The sequence below is a fragment of the Eumetopias jubatus genome, unplaced genomic scaffold (genome assembly GCF_037043125.1).
Source record: "Eumetopias jubatus isolate StellerSeaLion01/CBP00866 unplaced genomic scaffold, mEumJub1_p1.0 scaffold_4, whole genome shotgun sequence".
NCBI lineage: Eukaryota > Metazoa > Chordata > Mammalia > Carnivora > Otariidae > Eumetopias > Eumetopias jubatus.
In genome coordinates, this window is record NW_028274810.1 from 120,928,472 (window position 1) to 120,943,948 (window position 15,477).

The 15,477-nt window shown below is 47.5% G+C and overlaps 2 long non-coding RNA genes across 22 annotated transcripts in view; both read right to left on the reverse strand.

The window, feature by feature from the left end:
* Nucleotides 1–15,477, reverse strand: part of LOC114211185 (uncharacterized) — a 376,382-nt gene that overhangs the window by 81,491 nt on the left and 279,414 nt on the right. The gene's annotated exons all lie outside the window — the stretch shown is intronic.
* Nucleotides 1,701–4,040, reverse strand: LOC148164602 (uncharacterized). Its single transcript, XR_015768081.1, has 3 exons — nt 3,887–4,040; nt 1,968–2,258; nt 1,701–1,779 (listed from the first exon to the last, which is right to left on the reverse strand). It is a non-coding gene; the product is annotated as an uncharacterized LOC148164602 (long non-coding RNA).

The window sequence follows — 15,477 nt, forward strand, 5'->3', positions numbered from 1 at the left end:
TCTACACCCATTGTCGTAAGTGCTAATGGTAAGTGATGGGTATCACTGAGGATGTCCATAACAGCCTTTCCAAAGAATGGACCTCTACAGAGGCGCCTGGGTGGCTCAGTCGGTTAAGCATCCAACTCTTGATTTCGGCTCAGGTCATGATTTCAGGGTTGTGAGATGGAGCCCCAGGTCGAGCTCCGTGCTGGGCATGGAGCCAACTTAAGATTCTCTCTCTCCCGACTACGGACTCTGAAAAACAAACTGAGGGTTCTAGAGGGGAGGGGGGTGGGGGGATGGGTTAGCCCGGTGACGGGTATTAAAGAGGGCACGTTCTGCGTGGAGCACTGGGTGTTATGCGCAAAAAATGAATCATGGAACACTGCATCAAAAACTAATGATGTAATGTATGGGGATTAACATAACCAAATAAATAAATAAATAACCAAATAAATAAATAAATAAAAGATTCTCTCTCTCCCTCTCCCCTACTTCCCCCTCTCTAAAAAAAAAAAAAAAGTTCAAATTTGAACAAAAATAATGGACCTCTATATCCAATTGCCAGCCCTGATCTGCACTAAATAAAGAATAGTTATTAATAATGCTAACAGGAGTGATGACACTAGCCAGCCTTTCACGGCACTGACCACATGCCCAGATACCTCGGGGCACTTCACAGATATTATTTTATTTAATCCCCCCATAAATGGAGATATTGATCCCAATTCTTCAGCCCTCTTTTTGGCAGTATCCATGCCCTCTGCCATGAGACTGTAATTCTCCCTAGAGATAGAGTGTGTGTCTCTACCCCTTTTCCCTCAGACAATCCTAGGCTAAATCAGTGAACCTGCAGATATCTGAGCAGGAAAACTGGCTGTGTTTTGAAGTCACTAAGTATTGAGCTGATTTGTTACACAGCAACAGCTGACCAAACCAGTCCCCGAGGACAGACGTTGGCAAATACATAAAGTAAGTTTAATCGGAACTCAGCAACACCCACCCATTTCTGTTTTGTCTATGGCAGCTGGCATGGTACCCAGCAGAGGCAGGTGGTTGCAACAGGGACCATATGATCTGCAAAACCTACACTGTTTACCACCTGGCTTTACAAAGAATGTTTGCTGATCTCTGCCCTAGAACAGAGCTTCTCAGACTTTAACCAGCATCAGAATCACCTGGAAGCCTTATAAAAACACAGAATACTGGGTCCCAGCTTCAGAATTCTGATTGTGTAGGTCCGGGGTGGGGTTCAAGAATCTGTCTTGGTCTCCCGACCCTCCCCACTCATTGTGCTCCCCACTCACCCCAGACAGCCATCCTGTTCCTTTATCAGGGCCTTTGAACTTGCTGCCCCTTTGCCAAGACCATCTGGGCCCCAGATATCCGCCCGGCCTATTCCTTTGCTTTGTTCGGACCCCTGCTCACATGTCACTGCATCAGAGGAGTCTTCCCTGACCATCCTTGCTAAAAACAAGTCTCCCCGGCCTCTTCGATCTTCATCCCTTTACCTGGCACCCCTTCTTTCTATAGCATCTACTATCCACTTACACACACCTTCGCAGTTGTCTGTCTCCGTGCACTAAACGGGAAGCTCCCTGAGGGTAAGGATTCGGCTTCAGTCCCTGCCGCATCCCCGGCACTTAGGACAGACCCATGGCAGGGGCTCCATCAGTAGTTTTGAATGAATGAGCACATGAACAGCCGTTATTTAAAGTGGGACCTTCTAGTTCCCATAAGAAGTATCTTCTCTTATTCCCTGCCCCTGCTTCCCTTCAAAAGGACTCAGCAAAGAGCCTAGAAGAAGCAAAGGAAGGTCTGTCAGCTGGCGGTCCTGCCCCTTCAGCACTCTCGGCCTCCGCCACCCGCCGGACCGCCCCGGCTGCAGCTGGACCCCCGCTGTGACATCTGCAGCCCACCGGGCCCAGGGCAGCTCCGCCGGGGACTCTGCGGGGGCCCCTGGGGACACACGCTTCGGGACTCACCCTGCCAGGACACATGTGACTCTCCCCTGCCTGGACGGCTTCTTCACATCTGCCCCTGTGTACTTTGGCTTCCAAAGCCTGTGTTTACAAATCTGGGTCGAGGAAGGACAGGAATTCCAACAACATGCGATTCACAGAAGCCGGCCAGTGCTTCCTGTTCTGGTTTTTCCTTGTAAGCAGGCAGTGCAGAGAGACGGCAAGTCATCTGTTGGACTCTGAAGCCACCCAGACCCCGGTCGTGTCCAGCTGGGACTCTGGGCAAATCGCACAACCTCCGTGAGCCTCAGTTATCTCATTTTAAAGGAAGATAATAATACAAATTTGTTATTGGAATTAGAGCCAATATGCAAAGTCCCTTAAGAATTTCATAATATGGTTTCTGTTTCTGCATTATGCTCCACTATGTCTGTTTTGGGCAGAGTCCCAGACTCGTCCTCAGTTCCATTCTTTCCCTGAGATAAGGGACCATCGTCTTGACATTCTATCTCTTAACATACCACAAGACCACCTCCTTCTCCCTCTCCCTGTGTGGATCTCCCCAGGAGAACTGGCCGTTCCAAGCGTAGACTCAGGCGCTGTCAGCCTAGGATTTTAACCATATCTCCATCCCTTCTAGCTGAGTGATCTTGAGCAAGTTATTCTCTTCCCTATGACTCGGTTGCCTAATCTGCAAAATGGGGTTGAAGGTGGTAGCTGTGGAGCAAACATCGCCAGGTGATGGCTTTAAAGCCTCTTCCCTCCCTCCTCCCCAGTGCCCCCTGCCATGCAGAAGCTGGGAAACCCATCTCAGAGTCCCCAGCCCTCCTTGCAGCTAGGGCTGTGAATAACTCACTCTGGCCCAAGAGATCCAAGAGGAAGTCTGCCCGGGAGGGCTGACAAAGCTTGAGGATTAAATGATAATATCCCTGTGAAAAGTGTGGGGGAAAGCCTGGCGAATCATGCATAAATGCCTGTGGAAAGTACGTGGAAAGGTAGAGGCTGCATGAGTCAGAATTCAGCCGGAGGCACGAGGTGAGGCCCGGAGGGGCAGAAGATTTGGAGCGGTGGATGGTGCTAGAAGAGAGGATAGAATCTGCGTAGGAGGGGATGCAGGTGTAGACAGGACGCAGGTTGGGGCCACAGAAAGGAGCACACGTTCAGGCCCCCTTGATTGCTGAGCCTGGAAACACTCCCAGCCCAGGTTTCAGAATGGGCTCAGGAGAAGCCTGTCCCTGGAGGGAAGCCAATTAAAGGGTCAATCGCAGGGATCCACCATTCATCGAGGGACTGAGAAGTGCTTATGAATTGGTCTCCACATCCACGGGTTTTATAGAGAGAGCATTCCGGTCACTGTGAGCGTGAACGGTGTCTTTCATCTCACACTGCCTGGTGGCCTGCAGGCCAGACAGGGCTAAGCTCTGTGGGAAGCCCTGGGACACAGGGCTGCAAACAGCAAGGTCCCCTGGGCTGCTCTGCTGGAGCAAAAACAACCACAGCGCCGCTCTGGAGAAAAAGCAAAGGACCACGTCTGCAATCCCCTCAGGTACCCTGTCCCCAGCTGGAGAGCTGCAGTGCAGCGTCCATGGCCTCCGTCGGAGAGCAAAAGACGGGAGGGGAATTCCCTGTGAAGGAACCCAATTTGGCTAATTTGGCTGATCATTTTCCTGAATCCGAGTGGGAATCTCCCGCCCCCAAAGCCCCCCACAGGGAGGAGCTACTGGTATTGGGGGAGAAGCTAGTGAACACACCGGGAGCACCGATTCCCCCGAGAGAGTGACTCTCGGGTGCCCCGCTGGAGTGACTGGTTGCTACAGAGGGCGTGTCCGGAGGCTGACAGTGAGCAGGGGTGGTGCTAGCCCAGCCTGGAGACTTCTCAAATATGTAAAAGGTTATATTATGCTGGGCACTCAGTAGCCCTTTGGAAAACATGTTTCAAATACCTTGGGGTATCAGGATCCAGTTTCTTGCAGGCTGAACCCAGAACACCACCACGGGCATGTTCTTTCCAAAATGCAAACCAGAGAGTGTCACTTTCCTGCTCAAAATCTTTGGTGGCTCTGTATTAAGGACGAGATTGAAGCGTAGCCTGGCAGATGCTCCTGTTGTTTACTTTTTCTTCATTTCTCTTTCTACACTAGACATCCCAAACTAATTTATATCCACCCCCCCGACACACAGTGACTCTCATCCCCTGCTTGCCTCTGTACATGATTTCACTCATTCAGTGATTCATTCATTCACTGAACACTTAGTAAGTGCCTACTGCATGCCTCTGTGTCAGTGACTAAGATACAATAGTGAGCAAGAGTGACTTCCTATTCCCAAAGATCATAGCATTGAATTCAGGAGTTCTCACACCTGGCAGCACATCAGAATCAGCCAGAGGGCTTCTTAAAAGCGCAGAGGTTTGGACTTCATCCCAATATCCCAGGATGGGAAGACAGGGGAAAGAATCAGCAGGCAAAATTGTTACAAAAGGAGCGGGGAGCTAAACTCTAATTTCCTCTGTGACCTCCCTAGGAATCAATAGGATGAGTGGGGGAAAAGCTGGGTTTGGGAATCAAAAAGCCTGTCTCGAAATACAGGCATCCGTATATTCTCGCTTTCTGGAACATTCAGCGTTTACACGTGTTGCCTGGCAGAACTCCTAATAGTCCCACTTTACTCTCCAAAGTGCCCTGATTGGGATGATAAATTACATGGCCACTTTCCTCCAAACTCCACTTTACCCTCTCCTACCATGAGAACCTGGAGTCTGTTGAAGATCCCCGAGCCTCAGTTTCACAGTCTACACCACGGTGCGAACAGTACCCGTGTCAGAAAGTAAAAGAAGTAAAAGCAAAAGATCACGGCTACCTCGTGCCTTGGAGAATAGGTGCCCTAATTCACAGAAGCCGTCATTATTCTTCACCTTGTAGGAAGTAGCCCTCACTTGTTCGCGTTGTTCCCTGGCAAATGAAATGGTATGTTAAGGATGAGAACACAGTCAGATGAAGAATAGAGCATATATATTCGTGGAGAAAGTGGCCCTGAATCACCAGGACGCGGCTTAGGTGGTTGCTGGCCAGAACCCATCTTGCATTATCTGTTACAATATTTAAACAGCAGCTCAACCTTCTAGAAAGCAGAGATTTCCTACCCTCCTCATTGGTTAAAATTTCTCAGAGAGTTGGGTCAAATGTCTCTAATGGGCCCAGATGGAAGGAGAGGGAGGCTGTGGTCTCATGTCTGGGGCCAGGCAGAGGGAAGAGAGAGACTGACACATCCTCTGTCTGGGTGACCATCCACTCGTGACTCATCACATCTTGGCCTGTCTGCATTGTGATTCTGCCAGTGATTCACTGATGCCCACCAGGAAGCCCCCTTTTTAGGTCCTCTTTCTGGGCTCTTCGATTAGCATTTGGGGCCAAAGGGAACCTAGAGGGAGACAGAGATGTAAAGATCTGCCAACTGGATGGAGTATGGCTTGACCCAGCGGCAGTGAGAGACAAGAACAAGAGGAAGAAATGCTAGCCTGCCTGGTTCCCTGCGTGGAATCTAACAAACAGCTAGAGAAGAAAATTTTAATGCACAATGGTGGATGTTCATAATATTTCAGAGATCCTCAAGGGCTGAGGATTTCCCACGGACAAAGGAAAGGCCTAGAGCTTTACAGAAATCAGAAATCTCTTTGGATGAAGTTGTATGAAGGAACAGCCGCATGAACAGATTGCTTAAAAGTCTAAGGTATTCATCTGAAGATAAAGTCAAGCAGCATAGAGAAGGGGTCCGTAAACTCTAGAACAACAAGGAGACTGAGACAGGAGTTATCCAGCTCTGTTCTAGGACAGGCACTGAGGCTGGTAAGTATTTGAGTCTCTAGAATCATTCTGAGTTCTCAGGTGTGGGTCGAAAATAAGTGATTAGTTTTCCCAAAGTGTGATAGGCAAACAAGTACGGCATGGATACAGAAAGAACACTTATTTTAGTAGTTGTTATGCATTAACTCCTACCATTAGTACATACAGCCCATAATATTACGTGTATTTTTCTTTGAACACAATTGGGTAAAAATAAGCAAACTTCTTTCTTTCATCAGATATGCCAAGTCTCAGAGCCCATGCAGTTCTGTCTACCTGAAGTGTTCTCCAGGTACTGGAGAACCTGCCCTTCTCCTCCCTACAGAGCACCGTCCAACGCCACCTTCACAGAGGGTGGCCTTCCCCGGCCACTATGTCAGACGTGAGTGTCCCTGGTCATCCTCTCTCCAGCCTGGTGCCTTTTTCTTACAAAGCACTTCCAAGATCCTGGTTTATTTCTTTATTCCATGTCTCTGTCCTCCCGAAGGTAAGTGCCATGAGAGGAGGAGCTCTGTCTTAATTTTGCCCCATCTCCAGCATCTTGCCATTGCTTGACCCATAATAGATGCCTAACACCTATTTATTGAGTGAAGACCTATTGAAATGAATTATGACCTCTGACCTCAGTAGTGACATTCTGGCATGCAAGAAATAAGTACGAGCTGTGGCTAGGGCATGGTGAAATGTGTGGCACCCTGGATATGGCCACCGGAGGAGATAAAATGTTTGGGGATAATTATACCCGTCTCCCCTCCAGCTGACCTATAGGTGAGCCACAGACCTGGGAGTGAGGTCGGGATGGACAATATGCCTTATGGTGGGAAATATAGATTAGAGAACATGGCTTAGAACTGAGTCCAGAATAGGCTTCCTGTTCCTTCCTCTTCTGAGGAGCTCACTCACCCCACTGCAACCATAAAATTTCAGGCCTTCCTCCTCTCTTGCCTCCCTCTCTGTCTCTCACCCTTCCTACCCCTCCTTCACTCTGCCTCAGGGTGAGGTCTGCTCCAGCGGATTGACTTAGGGCAAAGGTAAGAGCTGAAAGAACACGTGTGACTCGGAAGAGAGAGAAAAAGACATAGCATGTCGGTGCTAGCCAGGGGCCCTGGTCCCAGCCTCACCAGTCAGAAAAGCCATTCTTTCATTCGAAGGAGGAAGCCAGGGTAGAAGCTTCCCCTCCAATTCTTCTGAGACTGTGGAAGTTGCTATGTGGAGGAGAGTACGTGCAGGAATGGTCAGAAGAGAATGGTTCTCTATAGAGTCAAGGTCACACATGCATCTGTGTGAAAGGGAAGACAAAGACCACCGTGAACAATGATGAGCTCCTGGATCTCGTAAGTTATGTCTTGGATACCACTGGCCCTAACATATATCTCTATGCCTGGCCAATGGTAGTGGTAAGTGTGTGCTTAACAAAGTGTGCTGAAAGAATGGAAGACTGTATGAATGATTAAACGCACTAGTGATGGAGTGAGTAAAATACGTATTATATATCAGCCTCTTATGAATCTTGTTAATATGTCTAATCTTAAATCCTGATCACCTTAAGATATATACCAAAAAAATGACTTTACAAATATGTAAGGGTGAGACCCAGAACCTGGACCATAGCGCCCCCACTAACTTCTGGTCAGCGTGTAAACCCTCTTGGAATAACTTTTAGCTCCAAGGAGGTTGAATTACTTAGAGTAGGTGGTCCATATCATCTGTGATCAATCAATAAGCCATCTCTTGAGCAGGGTATCTTAACTTGGGTCCATGGACTTTGCAAGGATCAGAGGACACATTTCCAGAGGTCTGTGTACTTGGATGTGGAAAAAATGCACCTTTATTCTGACCCACCTCTAACTGAAATTCAGCATTTTTATCACATGTGAATGTAGGCAACAAACCCCAATATTAATAAGATCTGTGATTTTATCATCAACAGGAATCACAGATAATTTCATATCACGTGTCAGCTTTTGCAGGTATTCGTGTCTACTTCAAAATTACATTAGTTATTGGACCTCTTAGACCTTATATAATGCCTTCATAAATAAGCACGTGCCATGCCCACATAATCATGCCCCCGAGATGATCCTTAATGACCCCACCTCCTGGTGTTCACACCCTGGATAATCCTCTCCTATGAATGTGAGCTGAACCTAGTGACCTGCTTTCTAATGCATGGAGTAGGGCAAGAGTGAAAAGTCAAGCACAAGACTCCTTCCCTGCCCTCTCATTCGGATGGTGACTCCTGCCTTGCTTTCATTGTCTCCCGCTTACTCTGATGAAGCCAGCTGCCATGTGTGAGCTGCTCTATGGAGAGGGACTAAGGGTGGCCTCTGGCCAACAACCAGTGAGAAATTAAGGCCCTCAGTTCAACCTCCCATGAAAAACCAAATCCTGCCAACAACCATGTGAGTGAGCTTAGAAAGCAATTTCATCCCCAGCCAATCTTAAGAGACTGCAACCCTGGCCAATACCCGCATTGCAGCCTCAGGAGAGGCCCTAAACCAGAAGCCCCAAGCTAAGCCACGCTCAGATCCCTGACCCACAGAAACTGTGAGATAATAGATGTCTGTTGCTCTGATATGCTAATTTTGTTGCGCAGCAATAGATAATGAATACGGTTACCTAGTTATCTATCTATCTATCTCCTGATTGGTAAGTGCATCTCAATATAACTAGTTTCCTTTGAGGAGGGGTCCTGGGCTTCACCAGTCTGACAAGGTGGTCCATGCCACCCAGAGGTTAAGAGCCCCTACCTCAGATTCTGTTTTGGAGAGACACTGGTTCTGGAAGGGACATTAGGAAGTAGCATACATCTGAAGTCACATCCTCCTGACCTTGGAGGTAGCAAAGGGAAGGAATAAAGAGAACCAAGGAGTGAGTTTGGGTTCAGCTGGTAGGGTGTCACAAGTTGGAGCATTTTCATCAAGATAGCCAGAAACATCCAAGGGAGATAAGACAGCTGAGAACCTAGGTGTTAGGTTTGAGCCCAAAGTCGGAAGGGTAACAAAGTAGAGGGTAGATGGAGAAGCCAGGGATGGAACCAGGAATGTCAGACCTGGGGAGAGAAGAGTCGGCCTGGCTATGTAATGCAGGGGTCCCAAGCACACGCTGTGTCTCGGGTACGTTGTCCTGGTGTTTTTTAAGGGCAAGACCAGCACAGAGAATATAATTCCATCTCCCGTTCCGAGTAGGAATCTCATGTTGGGTGATAGGGATTTAGACACTACTTCCCTGCCCTCTCATTCGGATGGTAAGTTCCTCAAAGGCAGGGCCCCCGCATCCTTGTTTCCTCGGGACCCCAGAGATGGATGGCAGCATGAACTTTCATACATCGAATATCTGCTAAGTGATGGTGCTGCACTTGGGAACCGCAGATGAATTAGGCTCAGTCTCTGCCTCAAGTTGTTCGTGGTCTAAAGAAGGAGTCAATAAAGACAGATAGTGGCTTTAGAAAGCCCTAATTCAAATATGAGCTGCATTTCCTAACTGTGCTTACTAGTCTGGTGGTTCTCCAAGCCTTGATTTTACATCTATTAAAAGCAAGGTAGTAACACTCATTTCCCTGGGTTGTGAAACTTTAAACCATAGGATATATTTAGAGAACGCCACTCAAGGCATGACGTGTCACGGGTCTTCTACTTCACCTCCTATTCTGCTTCCAGTCTTTGGTCTCAAGGCCCCAGGGTTTATATGAGATTTAAGTCCTATATGAATGTTATAGCCATGTGCCACAGCCCATGAGCTCTCAGAGGCAGGGACCATGTGGAACTCATTTTCTCAACCCCAGCGAATGGAAGAGTACGGCCTCAGAGTAGGGGCTGCTCAACACATGTCTGATAAATGATTAAGATGATAAATGACAAATCCTAGAAAATCCTCCAAAATTGAGTGCAACAGCCCTCCACAAGAAAGATCATCATGAGCTGGAGGATTGGAACTTTGACCCTGCTCTTAAAAAATGCAGAGGACTTGGGTGAGTGGATAGGACCTGGTAGCAGAGAAAGAAAGATCCAGAGGCTACACACCAGCCTTACAATAGTGGTCACCTCTGGGCAGGAAGGAGAGGTATGTGTTGGGGGGGGGGGGGACACAAAGGGAGCGTCAATGGCCCCTGCCAAGTTTCCTTTAAAAAAAATAAAACATCACAATCAATTGCAGCAAAACGTCAACATGTGTTAAATTGGAGGCGTAGGTGCAAGGGGACGGTTACAGTCCCCTTGCTTCTTTCTCTGTTAGAAATATTTCGTGCTGAGAGAGGAAGGAGAAGCATTTCAGATGGGAAGAACGCTGGGCAAATGCAGAGGGGTCGGGAGATTGTAGCAAGGACTGAACAGGAAAGGCCTGAGGTAGATTTGTCTGTGGACCCTACAAGCAGAGTGTCCCCAGTGAGGGGGCAGTGAGCAAGGTGGAACTGTCCTTGGTCCTGTCCTTGGTCCTGAACGAAAACCCCACCCTTGGACACTGTTATTTCTGGTGATCCTAGAGCACTGGAGGTTTCTGCCCAGTTCCCCAAGTGCTCATTGGTCTTCTTGGTATTCTCTAACTTAATGTCTTTAAGTCCAATTTTACCTAACTGCTGCAAAAAAAGAGCATAACATGAGTATTTCTCAGCCTAATAATAGTATCTACTACTGATCAAGCTGTCATGTGTGGCAGGCACTGATAGCAGTTTTTATACATTGGTTCATACTGTTATAATTAGCCCCATTTTACAGATGAAGAAACAGAGACCGAGATCACATAAACGGCGACATTGAGATTAAAGCACGTCACATAAGTACATAGCCCAGGAATAAGCTAATCATTCCCTGGCCCATGCAAATAGGCCTTAACTCCGAAGAAACTATCCCTTATGAAGTCATTGGCTCAATACTTTCTGGATTTTTTTCTATCTACAAAAGCAGGATTGTGGATTCCAAAAAAAAAAGACCATGTGGGTGAAAGTATCTTTAAACTATCAAGTCCTCTACAAATGTTGGCAGCTCTCTCTAGGCTTATTATCAATAGGAATGGTGATAATGAGGATAATAAGCTTTCTGCAGATGTCAACAACATAAACCATATTCTACTTCCATTGTCCATGGAGGGGGGAATATGTACATATCATATATGTATATACACATTGAGAGAGAGAGCCCCAAGATAGAGGGGGACAGACCTGGATGTACGGCATCATCTCAACATGTATTAGCAATGTGATGGTGGGAGAGTCATTCAATGGCTTCCCATGCTGTGTCCCCAGCTGAAAAGTGGTCAGACCACAGTAATCAGTAAAGGCAAGAGATAACATGAGATGAGTTAGCCTAGGAAAATTATGGTAACTGATGATGGTGACAGAAGCTATTATTTATTGATTGCTTGCGGCCCGGCACCAGGCATTGTGTTGGGCACTTGATGCACATTAGCTTCTATCCTCGTTAAGGCCCTAGGAAGTGTCGATTATTCTCTCCATTTTAAAGATGAGGAAACTGAGGTTCAATGAGCGCTTACTAACTGTCAGCTCAATCAGATGGAATGTGACTCATCCATAAGCAGATGGCACTTGAGAGGCTGGATGACAGGGACTGGCAGGTACAAGGTGGCCCTACTCTTTAATCTTTCTAAAGCCTAAGCAGGTAGTCCCATTATCAGGTCAAATATGAGCTGCATTTCCTAACTGTTCTTCCTAGTTTGGTGGTTCTCCAAGCCTTGATTTTACGTCTACTAAAAGTAAGGTAGTAACACTCATTTCCCTGGGTTGTGAAACTTTAAGCCAGATGATATATGTAGAGAACGCCACTCAAATCATGACGTGTCATGGGTCTTCTACCTCACCTCCTATTCTGCTTCCAGTCTTCGGTCTCAAGGCCCCAGGGTTTATATGAGATCTAAGTCCTATGAGCTGGTGACATGGTGACTGGAGAGAGAAAACCTCACCCCACACACAGTTAAATCACAATTCCAAATTCCACGGATGGTGGAATCCAGTCTGGCTCCCCCGATGCTCAGAGGCCAGCTGCCACTGGCTCTCCTTTTCCCGAAGGTCTGGGTCTAAGGGAAACCTGCCCTCCAAGCAGGACAGAGCCAGTGCAAGGGAGCTAGGCTCCCTCCTTTCTGCCTGGAGAGCAGGAGAAGAGATAGGAGGGAATTGTGCCAAGGTCACCGTGTTCCCGGTCAGTGTGTTCCAGCTTTGAAGTCAGAGAGCTGCCAGTGTCCAGGCAAGAAGAATGCTGCCGGGTGCTCCACCTGCCAGGCCTCTGATGAGCTCCAGCTGGGCCTCGGCCTCCACACAGCTGCATGCTGCAGAGAGGCCACGCTCACCGAGACTGCCTTTCCAGCCTCCGCGGCACCCCTAGGAACCTGTAACTGGGGAGAAAGCCAAGCCATGGAGCATACAACAGCCTCACAGATGTGCCCAGGTACCTTGCTCCCAGCGCCTCTGCAAAGCAGGCAGGCATGCCTCCATCACCAAATCCCGTGAGAAGAATTCTCCACCCAGCCCCTGGGTCTCTCTTCCTTCTGTCACTTTACTTATAACTTTTCTTTAATTCATTCAGTCCTGGACCCCTAGAAAAGGTTTATTGTGCACCCACTAGGAACAGGTCCCACTCAGAGCTGGAGCCTAGGGAGAGCACAGGAGTCTTGGAACAGCAATGCCACAACCCACATGCTCAGCACGTCCTCCCATCCCTGAGCCCAGCCACCCAGAGCAGGCCAGCAAGCTCAGATGTGGGCACGCTGGGGATGGCCGCCACCTGCACTTAGGGCAAGCCCCAGTTTGCTGTTCTCACAAGGGACCGGGACTGACGGCGTAAGGGGAATGTGGGACCACTTGGAGAAGCAGGAAGGAAAAATACCATTCAAAGCACTAAAGCGTACAGTTTTTTCCTTTCTGCCACAGCCTTGCCCTTGACTTGCTGTGGTGGTTTTTATTTGCCATTTAATGTCATTCTAAGTAAAGCATAATTACAATTGTAAATTACTAGCATGAATTTTAGCCTACTTTAGCCTAATTTTACCCTTAACGTGAAGTTAAGGGCAAATGTGAGAGCATTTGACTCGTGCAGAATCACCACTATTACACAATTTGTATTTTGTCGCTCTTGCATGTGTATATATTTTGTTCTTACCAGAACAGTGGAAACACAGCACAAACAACTCAACTATTTGATTTCACCTTCTCAACATACATGCATTACATCAACAGTCAATGGCAGTGGCAGCTTCCTTAACACATATTATTTGGTATTGGCTTTGAGTCTTGCCAATTCCCATGAATCATGGGTCTCCCAGAATTCTGTCCTCATGGGGCATGGCAAGCACTCTGTGTGACTGGGGTGGCAATGAACAATGGATACAGTATTGTGCCTATCTCCACTGATCACTTATGTGTTCTGTTGCCCCATCGGACTTCACTCACAGAGCTCAAGTTCAAAGATAAGCTTATTGAGAATTCCAAAATGGTAACAGCATAATATGACACCAAGCATGGGGCTCTTCTGAGCACAAGGCCTGATAGGACTTTCCTGGCTGCACAAACATGAAGCCAGCCCTTTGGAATGATTACCTAGGTAGGAATCTGGACTATAAGCACTTATGTGGCCAACTGTTTTGACTGTCATAAAAGATTTAACCTTTCTGGGTGTAATTTTATCTTCTAGAGGCTTTCGCCCTGTGGTTTGCAGATCAAGTGGGGGTGATGGGTGTGGACATGAAAACCAGGGAAAAGGTCTCCTAGAAGAGCCCGCACTCGTACCAGCTTATGTAGTGGGTAGAGCCAGATTCAAAGCCCTGTTTCACCACTGAGTAGCTTAGTTACACTTGGCAAGTGATTTAGCCTTCTGAAGTCTTGATTTCTTATGTTGTAAAACAAGGGTAATGGCTACCATATCTCAGAGGAACTGCTAGAATTCAAGATAACTCAGGGGAAGTCCCTGCGCCCAAGGGACACAAAATTAATTAGCAGTATGGTACTGTTTTTGTTAAAACACTTCGGGTTTCTGAACTTCAGCTGCCCTGGTTGCTCCTAATACCCCCCAGATACTCCTTAAATCCCTTGTTGCCTGCAGACACACATGTCTGGCAGAAGAGGCAGAAATGTGCTGTGAAGGAAGGTGAGTGGTTCGGTGGGTTTCTGACTCAAGCAGACATGGGTTCCAATTCCATCCCCACTTCCTGCTTGGCCCTGAGCACATGACTTCACCTCTTAGGGTCTCAGTTACCTTGTGGGTAATGCAGAGGAGAGGAATGATCCTAGGGGCTGCTTTGCGAAGCCATGGTGGGGATTCCATGGGCTCTATGGAGTCTGCTCCACTTAGCAGACTGCTGGGCTCAGAGCAATGCTCGGTCATTTATCCCATGCGTCAGTTACCTGTCTGCAAAATGAGGATGCTGGTAGTCCACACAGCATGAGGTTATTTCCTGGGACAAATAAGAATGTCCACATAAAGTTATCAAATACAGCACCTGGTACATCGTTAAGGCATCATGACTGTGAAATGTTAGCAATGATAATAATTGGTAGTTATCACATTATTGATGATAGCAGATAACCACCACAATTATCTCTCCCCCCTGCACTGGGTGTCCCTGACAGTGCCCAAGAGTACCTCCTAGTTCAGTGTCCAGTTTCAGCTTTTGCTGGGGCCACTTCAACACCCTTCCCCACCAGAGAACACAGTTTACCCAAGGACTGAGTATATTTTTGTTTTTGAAGATGGAGAACAAATCCAAGTTCCAAAGCACAGACTTCTTCAAAACAAGACAGGGCTCCAGACAAGGCCATGGCCCTGACTTTTAGGAACTGGAAGGAGGTGTACTTTCTAGTAACCTCTTGGAGGAAGATGATAGCTACAGTTGTGAATCAAGGTCTCCTTGTCCTCTAGTCTAGCTTCCCTGTTAGAAGCTGTGGGATTATCTTGCTTCAAACAATCACAGAGCACCAGCCGTTGTCCCCAGGCTCCTTCACCTTTCTTTCTGTAACAGGGAGCCATTCTCCATGAACCCTGAGTACATTATCCAGGCCACAAGGTGACCACTATATGCATACCTTTCAGATAAACCTCTTGCTTCCCCCAACCCAATACAGGTCCACCTTGGTTAGCTCATTTTTGCACTCAACAAAAACTTCTTGAGCACTTACTATCTGCCAAGTATAGTGCTAGACACTCAGAGACAGACCTGCTGAGTTAGAGACAATCTGTTTTTTGTGTGTAAGCCAAACTATAAATAGAAGTTATTAATATAATGTGCAAAATGCAGTGAGGAAGGAGGAAAAGGAGCACCATGGAAACCCAGAGGAATAGAAGAGGGACTTAGGTAGGGTTTCAGCATGAGCTGCAGAAGGTGACACCTCATCTAATCAAGAAAGGAAATTGCTATTTCTCACCTATAACTTTACTAAGTCATTCATCTCACACACACACACACACACACGGAGGAGGTGACCCTTCCCTCCAACCCACTCACATTCTCTGGTGGCCCCCCATGTCCGGCCATCTCGGCTCTCGGCACACAACTCTAGAAGTGCTCACTCCATCATCTGACCCCAGGACCAGACTGTAAGCCCTGGGAAAACAGCAACAAGTCCAACCAGGTTCTCTGTCACAGCCACAACCCTTAACAAAGAGCCCAGCTTCGAGTAGGCATACAGTTAATATTCATCACTTTGAATAACACATCTTTTGAGAACCTAATATTGTGAAAGCCCCGTGTTG